Source organism: Cajanus cajan, chromosome 7 (assembly GCF_000230855.2).
Source record: "Cajanus cajan strain Asha chromosome 7, NIPB_CcT2T_4, whole genome shotgun sequence".
NCBI lineage: Eukaryota > Viridiplantae > Streptophyta > Magnoliopsida > Fabales > Fabaceae > Cajanus > Cajanus cajan.
Window position 1 is genome coordinate 17500817 of NC_138523.1, and position 12177 is coordinate 17512993.

General features: G+C 35.0%; 1 non-coding gene across 1 annotated transcript; it reads right to left on the reverse strand.

Annotated features, from left to right (window-relative positions):
* Nucleotides 1-12070: 12070 nt before the first annotated feature.
* LOC114916409 (small nucleolar RNA R71) lies at nucleotides 12071-12177 on the reverse strand. The gene has a single exon (XR_003804859.2). It is a non-coding gene; the product is annotated as a small nucleolar RNA R71 (small nucleolar RNA).

Consider the following 12177-nt stretch of genomic DNA (forward strand, 5'->3'; position numbering starts at 1 on the left):
AAACCAATGCTTTCACCAATTCTACTTCATCATTTCAATGTAATCATTATGGTAGATACGGACATACTAAAAGTCTTTGTTATCATAAACATGGGTTTCCCTCCATTAATGAGAACAAAGGCACACACAACTCTTCCAATCGATCTAATAAAGTTTGTACTCACTGTGGGAGAATTTGCCACATTATGTATGTTTGTTATCGTAAACATGGTTTTCCACTAGGTGATGTGTATATAAATTGTCTTTGCATTAATACTTTAGTTTAGGCCATTTGCATATATTATTGCATTGTTTGAATGATTTTATCATGCGTTATTTTTGTTTTATATTACACTTTTGGTTTTCTTGTTTTTCTTTGTAAATAAGTGTTTTAGGTGCTTAAATCATTGTTTAAAGAGAAAATATCAAGATGGAAGAGTTGAAGTCAGAAAATTCCACAAACAGGTTGTGGGCTTGGGCCAAATGAAAAGAAGAGGAAAAGACAACTCTTAGGAATTAAAAAAAAAAAAAAAAAAAGAGTCTGAAAATAAAAGAGGAATAATTAGAAGAAATGAAAAAAAAAGGAGGAGGAGAACTGATAGTCAGAGAGAGGAACGACTCATCAAGAGGAGATCAACTCACCATCGGAAGATGAACGGCTCATCAGTCTCTTTTAGTTTTTCCTTTTTCATTGTGCAGAACTAATTTTCTTTTTGTTAGAGTATTGATGTAATTGTTGAGCTTAGGAGAGCTTGAATCTTCAAGGAATTTTGATGATCACAACAAGTATACAACAACAACTTGGAGCACAAAAACAAAGGCAAAAAAGAGTCAAGAAAATGCTATGAAATGGAGCTATGTAATAGAGCTTAGGAAATAAATTGTTTTGAATGTGTTTTTATATTTTGTGTGCTTAGTATGCTTTGTGCATAATCAAATCTTATCTAAACCAAGTAGAGAGTATATGATGATGAGTTAAAAACATTAGAAAGTTATTTTGAGTCTTAAAATGAAGTTTTAAGAACTAACTCAAAATAATCGATTATTGTTAAATATAATCGATTATTTCAGCAAATAGGCTAAGTGGAATGCCTTGCTGTAATAATCGATTATTTGCCAAAATAATCGATTATCCCAGGAACAACTCTCTGGAATAATCGATTATCCAGCTAAATAATCGATTATATTGTTCTTGGTTGGTTTCCAGAAAACCTGAAGAACAAAATAATCGATTATTCTTTAAAATAATCGATTATCTGTGTCTGAAACTTTTATAAATAGTTTGAACTTTGAGAAACTTCAGACAAGAGTTAGAACTGATAATCAATTTGTGAAAAACGTTTTTGTGAGTCTTTGTGACATCTTGGAGAGTTTTCTTTGTGAAATCCAAGAGTGAAAACGTTTGTGAAAAGCTTTGGTAGAAGATCATCATCATCATAATCTTGAAAGGGGAAGATAAAGATTTGTTCAAGAATTCCAGGTGAATTCGTTCCTTTTATTCTTTGTGAATCTTTGTGGAAAATCTTGAGAAGGGTTTCTCAAGTGGTAAGGTTTCTTGTAGTGGGTTCTACAAGGGGTGCTTTCTTGGGGTCAAGAAAGTGGTTATCTTTTAGTGTTGAAGTATATGCATGTGTGTGTGCTTGTAAACCTTCTTGCTTAAAGATAGTGGAACAAATCTTAATCAGGTGTTGATTAAGGACTGGATGTAGGTCACATGTGGAGTGGCTGAACCAGTATAAAAGACTTGTGCAATCTTCTTCTACCTTATCTTTTACATTGTGTAATTTCTTGGTTGAACTTTAAAGAAGATAAAACTTGATTAACAAGTGTATGTGAATCTTGATGGTTTAAATTTGTAATTGAACATTATTTTTGAACCTCATTATATTGTAATCAAGTGAGCATATTGCATTCATATTTTCATAACAAGTCTTTAGAAGAGCTTCATTTGGAAATTCTGTCATAGAAAAGTTTTGATTGAAATTAAGATCCAAAATACTCTGATAAATTTTTAAAGGGTCATTGAATCCAATTCACCTCCCCTCTTGGATTGTGCCATTCTTTTCTAACAATTGGTATCTAGAGCAAGGTTCTTGAGAGTTATTCAAGATTTCAAAAATGGCCAACAACAACTTACCCTATGGTGAGGGTGTGTCTATTCATAGACCTCCTGTTTTCAATGGTGAAAACTATGTCTATTGGAAAATTAGGATGAGAATTTTCATTGAAGCTATTGATATTGCTGTATGGGATGCTATAGAAAATGGACCCTATATTCCTATGAAAAAAGATGATGATGGTGAGCTTAAGGAAAAACATTGGAGTGAGTGGAGTGATGAGGAAAAGAAAAGAGCCCAACATGATAAGAGAGCCAAAAACATTATAACATCTGCATTGTCTATTGATGAATTTTTTAGAATTTCACAATGCATATCTGCTAAAAAAATGTGGGATACTTTGCAAGTCACTCATGAAGGAACAAGTGATGTAAAAAGATCAAGAAAGCATACTCTCATAAGAGAATATGAGCTGTTTAGAATGCAAAATGGTGAATCTATTTCTGATTTTCAAAAGAGATTTACACACTTGATAAATCACCTTGTTGACCCTGGCAGGAAATTTGAGAAGGAAGAGCTGAATTTAAAAGTGCTGCAATGCTTGGACAGATCATGGCAAGCAAAGGTGACAGCCATTGAAGAATCAAAGGACTTGACCTCCTTGACATTAGCTACTCTCTTTGGGAAGTTAAGGGAGCATGAGCAAAAGCTGCACATATTTGATGAACATGAGCAGTAAGATAAGAAAGGCAAAGGAGTGTCATTGAAAGCCTTGAAATCTGCCAAAGGTAAAGAGGTGTGTGAAGAAACAAGCTCCGATGATTCTGAAACCGAGAACTTCAATCTGCTGGTAAAGAAGTTCAGAAAGTTCATGAGAAGAAAGAAGAATTCCCCCTACAAATTCAATAAAAAGACAAACAAGAAAGAGGAAGCAAGCACATCCTCCTTTAATTGCTTAGAATGTGGAAAACCGGGACACATGAAAGCTGAGTGTCCAAATCTCTTGAAGAAGCAACGAGAGGAGAAGAAGTTTAAGAAAAAGGGAAAAGGAAAAAAGGGCCTATATTGCTTGGGAAGACAATGACTCAAGCACAACAAGTGAAGAATCTGAAAGTGAGGAGAACAACCTGTGTTTGATGGCTGGAACTGACCATGACACAATTGTAAGTGACTCTGACCTTGAATCCAATCCGGATTATGATCAGCTCCAAGAAGCTTTTATACAAATTCATGAAGAAGCTGTCAAATTAGGAGCCTTAAATTCAAAGTTGAAAAACAAGCTGAAATGGTATGAAAATGCTTTAATTGAAGCTGAACAAGAGCTTGAAGATTTGAAGCATGAGCATGAAAATCTTCAAACTATGTTTAACTTTAGTGAAGCTCACTCCTCAAAAGATGTTTGTGAACATTGCAAAATTTTTGAAAAAGAAAATGCTGATTTAAAATCTACACTTGCAAGGTTCACTAATGGAAATGAAAACTTGAACATTCTTTTGGGAAAACAAAGAAACACTTTTGATAGGAGTGGACTTGGTTTTAACCAAGGTATGAGCATGCCATTTAAGTCAAAGAAAGAAGCTTTTGTGAAAAATCAAAATTTTAGAAAATTTAAAAGCAACTTTTCTAGACAAACAACTTGTTTTTATTGCTGCAAAAGAGGCCATACAATTAGGAACTGCTATTCTAGGAAATATGGAGTTCCAAATGGAGAAATGATTTGGGTTGAGAAGAGTCAAAGGCTGAGAACTAACCTACAAGGACCCTCCACATGGGTACCTAAATTTTTCCTCTGAATCTTTGTTGTACGAATGCTTGAGGGCCAAAAATCTACTTTGGTATCTTGATAGTGGCTGCTCAAGGCATATGACTGGGGATCCTTCAAAATTCACAAATCTGAAATTGAAGAATTAAGGGTATGTTACCTATGGTGACAACAATAAGGGAAAAATTCTTGGCCATGGCAATGTTGGTAATCCCTCCTCTCAAACATTGATTGAAAATGTTTTGCTTGTTGATGGCTTGAAACATAATTTGCTGAGTATTAGTCAATTGAGTGATAAAGGCTTTAAAATTGAATTTGATGATACATGTTGCTTGATATGTGATAAAAAGAGTAAAGAAATCAGATTCATTGGTAAAAGAATTGACAATATATACATGCTTGACTTAGAACACTCTATAACAATGTCAAACACTAAGTGTCTAATAAGTCAAGAAGAAAACATATGGCTTTGGCATAGGAGAGCTGCACATATTCATATGGACCATTTGAATAAATTGAGTAGGAAAGAATTAGTGGTTGGTCTACCTAAACTCAAGTTTGGTAAGGACAAACTATGTGATGCTTGTCAACAGGGCAAGCAAGTGAAGGCTAGCTTTAAAAGCAAAAATCATATTTCCACATCTAGACCTTTGCAATTAATTCACATGGATTTGTTTGGTCCTTCAAGAACCATGAGCTTAGGCGGAAACTACTATGGCTTAGTAATTGTTGATGACTATTCTAGATACATATGGGTTATGTTTCTTGCAAATAAGAATGATGCCTTTAGAAAATTTGCCAAACTTGTTCAAAATGAGAAGTGCTCAAACATCACCTCTATAAGAAGTGACCATGAAGGTGAGTTTCAAAACTTGATGTTTCAGAAATTCTGTGAGGAACATGGTATAAACCATAATTTCTCAGCACCTAGGACACCTCAACAAAATGGGGTTGTTGAGAGAAAGAATAGGTCCTTAGAAGAACTTGCTAGAACAATGTTGAATGAAACAAACTTGCCAAAATATTTTTGGGCTAATGCTATTAACACTGCTTGTCATGTGTTAAACAAAGTTCTGATTCGGCCTATATTAAAGAAAACACCCTATGAAATTTACAAAGGTAAGAAGTCTAACATTTCATACTTCAGAGTGTTTGGGTGTAAGTGCTATGTGCTGAACAATGGGAAAGAGCAACTTGGGAAGTTTGATGCAAAGGCTGATGAAGAAATATTTCTAGGATACTCTACAAATAGTAAGACTTATAGAATTTATAATAAGAGAACTCTAGTTGTAGAAGAATCTGTCCATGTGGTATTTGATGAGTCAAATAAGCAAGAGACTAGGCAAACTGAAATTGAAGATTTAAATGAGTTGCTTGATCAATCCCTATTGGAGAATGAACCTAATGAAGTGCCTAAGGAGAGTGAATCACATGAAAAAGCAAAGGAAACAAGTGAACAACTGCCTAAGGAATGGAAAACCACTAGAGACTTATCAATGGACAACATAATTGGAAGCATTGGTAAGGGTGTCTCAACTAGGAGTGCTATTAAAAATATTTGCAACACTATGGCATTTGTGTCACAAGTTGAACCTAAGAATATTGATGAAGCACTTAAAGATGAGCATTGGTTAATGGCCATGCAAGAGGAACTAAATCAGTTTGAAAGAAATGAAGTGTGGGATTTAGTGCCATTACCAAAAGATCATCCAATTATTGGAACTAAGTGGGTTTTCAGAAATAAGCTTGATGAATCTGAAATAATTCTAAGAAATAAGGCAAGACTAGTGGCTAAGGGGTATAATCAAGAAGAGGGAATTGACTATGATGAGACTTTTGCCCCTGTAGCAAGGATAGAAGCCATTAGATTACTTCTTGCTTATTCCTCTATAAAGAATTTCAAGCTCTATCAAATGGATGTGAAAAGTGCTTTCCTCAATGGATTTATACAAGAGGAAGTATATGTGGAACAGCCACCTGGCTTTGTGGACTTCAAGAATCCTAATCAAGTGTACAAGCTCAAAAAGGCACTCTATGGCTTGAAGCAAGCTCCTAGATCTTGGTATGATAGGCTGAGCAAATTTCTAATTGAGAGTGATTATGAAAGAGGAAAGGTGGATAATACATTGTTTGCCAAGAAATTTAAAAATGATACAATGTATGTACAAATATATGTGGATGACATTGTGTTTGGATCTACAAATACCTCTCTATGTAAAGAATTTGCTAAAATCATGCAAGGAGAATTTGAAATGTCAATGATGGGAGAGCTTACATTCTTTTTAGGATTGCAAGTTAAACAAATGCATGATGGAATTTTCATAAGTCAAAGCAAGTATTGCAATGAACTTCTGAAAAAGTTTGGTATGGAAGGGTGTAAGGAGGCTGCCACACCAATATCAAACAATTGCAATCTTGACTTAGATGAGAAAGGAATTGTTGTTGATAGTTCAAAGTATAGAGGCATTATAGGATCACTCTTGTACTTGACAGCAAGTAGGCCTGACATAATGTTTGTTGTGTGCCTATGTGCAAGATTCCAAGCTAATCCTAAAGAATCTCATATGAAGAGTGTGAAGAGAATTATTAAGTATTTGAAAGGTACAACAAATGTGGGGTTGTGGTATCCAAAGGGAGTCTCACTAAGTCTGATAGGCTACTCAGATTCAGACTATGCTGGGTGTAGACTAGATAGGAAGAACACAAGTGGAACTTGTCACTTGCTAGGTAGTGCACTTGTTTCATGGCATAGCAAAAAGCAAGCTTGTGTTGCTTTGAGTACAGCTGAGGCTAAATATATAGCTGCTGGAAGTTGTTGTGCTCAAATTCTTTGGATGAAACAACAATTAAGAGATTATGGAGTTGAGTTGAACAAAATTCCTTTGAGGTGTGACAATACTAGTGTAATAAATTTGAACAAGAATCCAGTGTTGCACTCTAGAACAAAACATATTGAAATAAGACACCACTTTTTGAGAGATCATGTTCAAAGGAATGATTGTGTTGTAGAGTTTGTGGAAACAAGCAAGCAATTAGCTGATATTTTTACAAAACCTCTACCAAGGGAAAGATTCAACCAATTGAGAATTGAATTAGGAATAATCAATGAATCAAGTTTGAATTGATTATGCTTTGAGAATGGAAGTAAGATATGTGTGGAAGAATGTATTTAAAAGTGACAAATAAGACTTGGTAAAATTTGACAAATGTTAAAATTTCTGAGAAGCAAAACTTCTCTGGAATAATCGATTTCTAAAGATATAATCGATTATCTTAAGTAATTCATGGAAATAATTGATTATCTTGGGTAATAATCGATTATCTGGAACATGAAGAATTTCAAGAGTCTCTGAAATAATCGATTATTTGGGCAATAATCGATTATCTGGTAAGAAGGAACTCAAGAGTCACTGTAATAATCGATTATCTTGGGAAATAATCGATTTTCTGAGTAGTGGAATCTGAGAAGTCACTGGAATAATCGATTATTCTGTAAATAATCGATTATCTGGGTTGTGTTAGGAGAAAATACCCTCTGTAATAATCGATTATCTTGAAAATAATCGATTATCCATATCAGATTTCGTTTTTAAGAGATTTTTACTGATGCAAATAATCGATTATTTGCATAAATAATCGATTATCTGGACCGTTTGAGAAGTTCCTGAAGTGGTTTCAAACGGTTATCTACGCGCCAACTCTTAAAACCACCCATTACTCTTATACCCAGAATGTGCTAGGGCATAAAACACTTCTCCCAACTCCTCTTCTCTCATTCTCTCATTTTCTCTCAACCCTCAAAACCCTAACCCTCTCAAATCCTCTCAAAATCTCTCCTCTTCTTCATTTTCCTCAAGACCCATCCATGGCATCTTCATCTAAAAGACCAAAGAAGCTTGAAGTGAGGGGGAGCAAGCGTCCTCTTCCCTCTGGGCAGCTGATTACAAAGTGGTTTGCGGATGAGAAAGCTCAAGAATACTACTTTGAGTGGTACGCCGGTCGGAGAATCATTCCTCCAAAGACCCTGAAGCTTGATTGGTTCAAGAATGAGGGTTTTACCTTTCCAACCCTTCTAGAGCACCAGGAGCTGAAGGAATTTTTAGAGATGGATGGACCCTACTATCCTGAGTTAATCAGGTTATTTCTCTGCTTTGCCTCAACTAATGAAGGGGTTATGCAATCTGTGGTCAAAGGGAAGCTGATCAGGTTGGATGGACCGACATTGAAAGCGGCTGCGAGTCTGAGCGGCACCGGAAAGGAGAAACCCCAACCCTTCAACTTTGGGGATTTTGAAGAGCTGACCACATTCCGGGATTGCCAAAGGAACCCGTTGAACACCAATTATGAGAAATTCTTGGCGGGAGGTATGAAAAAGAACTCTCGTTTAATTTCTTTTATTATTGCTTGGATGTTAAAACCCAGGTTGCACAACCATGCTCAAATGTCTAGAGATGACATTCTGTTGATGCATGTGATTAAGAAGAAAATAAAGATCGATTGGGTATCGGTTGTGAACGATTGTATATGGAAAGCAAGGAGAAAGGAAGATGGTCCGATTCCATATGCTCTTTTGCTATCTAAAATTTTTGAGAATGCTGGAGTAGATTTGACAGGCGAAAGAAAAATTGTGTTGCATGCTTCGAACAAGATAGAAAAGTCTTCATTGCATCACATGGGGATGCTTAAGCAAGAAGACAAGTGGGTGTTTAAAGGCGATGTACCCCCTACACCGGAGCCGGCAACAGATGAAGACGGTGTTCCATCTCAAGACGAGGATCAGCCACCACAGGTGGAAGCTGAGCCTGGAAGGGAGTCTGAACCGGAACTGAAGTCGTTCTCACCGTTTGAGCAAATCATGATCAACAAGATGGATGCAATGATGGAAATGTCAAGGAGACATGAATCTTTATTTTCTGGAATTCTTGACAGATTTGATGATTTGGATTATGAAGTGAGACTGATCAAGACCCAACTTGGCATTCCGGAGGATGAGGATTGATCTGTGTTCTGTTTCTTTGATTAGTTTTAATTAGGACTTTTAATTATGGAACAATTAATTTCAATTTGGTTGTAAGTTTTTTTTTGGTTCTGAACAATTTACATTCTGATGAAATTTGGACTTTATTTTGCTGATTTGTTGGTCTGAATGTGGTATCATGTTATGGTGTGCTTGACTGATGCAAAAGTGCTCTGTTTTGTGAGCATATGAGTTGCTATTTTGGTTTTGACTGGAATACTCTGTTTTTAATATTGTGACCGTGTTTTTCTTGACTTGATTTGGTCTGAATTGTGGCTAAATGGTGCACATATGATTGGTTTGGTTTGCTGAATCAAAGTTTTATTTTGGTTATTGGTGGACATACTCTATACATGGCTTATATTTGAAGAACTTGGCTTACTTTGTTTTTGATAATGCCAAAGGGGGAGAAATGGTATGGTGGTGTGTGTATAGTTGTTGTTTTTGCAGGTATTGTGCTTGTGTGTGTGTATTGTGCAGGTTGGAATGAATTGAAGGCACAATGGCTGGAAATTTTTGAAAATTCTTGAAGCACAATAGCATTGGGTTGATACAATATGAATCATGGGTTGTCATTATCAAAAAGGGGGAGATTGTTGAGCTTAGGAGAGCTTGAATCTTCAAGGAGTTTTGATGATCACAACAAGTATACAACAACAACTTGGAGCACAAAAACAAAGGCAAAGAAGAGCCAAGAAAATGCTATGAAATGGAGCTATGTAATAGAGCTTAGGAAATAAATTGTTTTGAATGTGTTTTTATATTTTGTGTGCTTAGTATGCTTTGTGCATAATCAAATCTTATCTAAACCAAGTAGAGAGTATATGATGATGAGTTAAAAACATTGGAAAGTTATTTTGAGTCTTAAAATGAAGTTTTAAGAACTAACTCAAAATAATCGATTATTGTTAAATATAATCGATTATTTCAGCAAATAGGCTAAGTGGAATGCCTTGCTGTAATAATCGATTATTTGCCAAAATAATCGATTATCCCAGGAGCAACTCTCTGGAATAATCGATTATCCAGCTAATTAATCGATTATATTGTTCTTGGTTGGTTTCCAGAAAACCTTAAGAACAAAATAATCGATTATTCTTTAAAATAATCGATTATCTGTGTCTGAAACTTTTATAAATAGTTTGAACTTTGAGAAACTTCAGACAAGAGTTAGAACTGATAATCAATTTGTGAAAAACGTTTTTGTGAGTCTTTGTGACATCTTGGAGAGTTTTCTTTGTGAAATCCAAGAGTGAAAACGTTTGTGAAAAGCTTTGGTAGAAGATCATCATCATCATAATCTTGAAAGGGGAAGATAAAGATTTGTTCAAGAATTCCAGGTGAATTCCTTCATTTTATTCTTTGTGAATCTTTGTGGAAAATCTTGAGAAGGGTTTCTCAAGTGGTAAGGTTTCTTGTAGTGGGTTCTACAAGGGGTGCTTTCTTGGGGTCAAGAAAGTGGTTATCTTTTAGTGTTGAAGTATATGCATGTGTGTGTACTTGTAAACCTTCTTGCTTAAAGATAGTGGAACAAATCTTAATCAGGTGTTGATTAAGGACTGGATGTAGGTCACATGTGGAGTGGCTGAACCAGTATAAAAGACTTGTGCAATCTTCTTCTACCTTATCTTTTACATTGTGTAATTTCTTGGTTGAACTTTATAGAAGATAAAACTTGATTAACAAGTGTATGTGAATCTTGATGGTTTAAGTTTGTAATTGAACATTATTTTTGAACCTCATTATGTTGTAATCAAGTGAGCATATTGCATTCATATTTTCATAACAAGTCTTTAGAAGAGCTTCATTTGGAAATTCTGTCATAGAAAAGTTTTGATTGAAATTAAGATCCAAAATACTTTGATAAATTTTTAAAGGGTCATTGAATCCAATTCACCCCCCCTCTTGGATTGTGCCATTCTTTTCTAACAGTAATATTCTGGATCATAGTTTCTGAACCTTTTCAATTGATGTTTGGTTAATTTTAATTATCTCAGTGTTCTATCCATGTCTCTAATGTTTATTTTATGAAAATTTTTACAATTGAGAGACTGGAGATTGTTTATGATTATAGATATAACAGATTAGGTTTTGTCACAATTGGGAAATTGGGCATATCTATTTAGTTTGTGTTTGAGATGATAATTGTTCTTCATGATTCTATTGAATTTCATAATTGTCCTAAGGAATTGGGGATTAGGGTTCAATGAATAAATTTACTTGCCTAAGGAATTAGGGGTAAATAAATCTTAATAAACTCAAGTGAGTAATTACAATTCTTGCATCAATTGGAATGGATAAGAATCTATAGGAAAGAATATGAAATCAATTATCTGACAATTTTAATATTGAGTGAATTTTTGTAATTTTCTACGTTCGTTGTTCCATCTATTTTTCAATTGCTCAAAATTAACGTAAATTAGTAATCTAGTATTCAACAAATTTAATCCCTGAGGACGATAATATTATTACTACAGTAACGATTGGTACACTTGCCAAATGTGAAACAAGTTTTTAGCGTCGTTGCCAGGGATTGAATTTTCCGTTGATATTAGTGAGCTAATAGACCTGAGATTTGAGTTGTAAATTTTAGATACTTCATCCTATTCTATTTTATTTTTGTTTTTATTTTTGTTATTATTTTTTTTATTGTTGTTATTATTTTTGTGATTTTTGAATGTTTGTTATTTTAGTATTTTGTGTGTCTAAGCTTTTTATGCGAGGTACTGTTGCCCCGAAGGTTTTGCTTTTTAATCCAGAAATTGAACGTACTGCTAGAAGGAATAGAAGTAGTGCAAAGAAAAGAAGGAGAGACAGAGCAAGACAAGTACAAGCACAAGCACTACCTAATCAAACAGAGCAAGCATCAACAATGGCAGAACAACATGTGAGGAGGACCCTTCGGGACTATTCTATGCCAGATCCTAATAGTTACAAAGGGAGCATTGTGAGGCCTCCTATTCAGGCCAATAATTTTGAAATTAAGCCTGCACTGTTACAAGTCATCCAACAAAATTAGTTTGGAGGTGCAGCTTCTAAGGATCCAAATTCTCACTTGGAGAATTGCTTGGCAATTTGTGATACCTTGAAGATCAACGGAGCTATTGATGATGCAGTCCGCTTGAGGCTTTTTCCTTTTTCATTACGCGATAAAGCTAAGAGTTGGCTTCAGTCACAACCTCAAGGGAGTATTTCTACATGGGATGATTTGGCTACAAAATTTGTGAACAAATATTTTCCTCATCCAAATCAGCAAGAATGAGAAATGAGATCACTACTTTTGTGCAACAAGAATCTGAATCCTTATATGAGGCATGTGAAAGGTACAAAGAGCTAATCAGGAAGTGTCCTCATCATGCTTT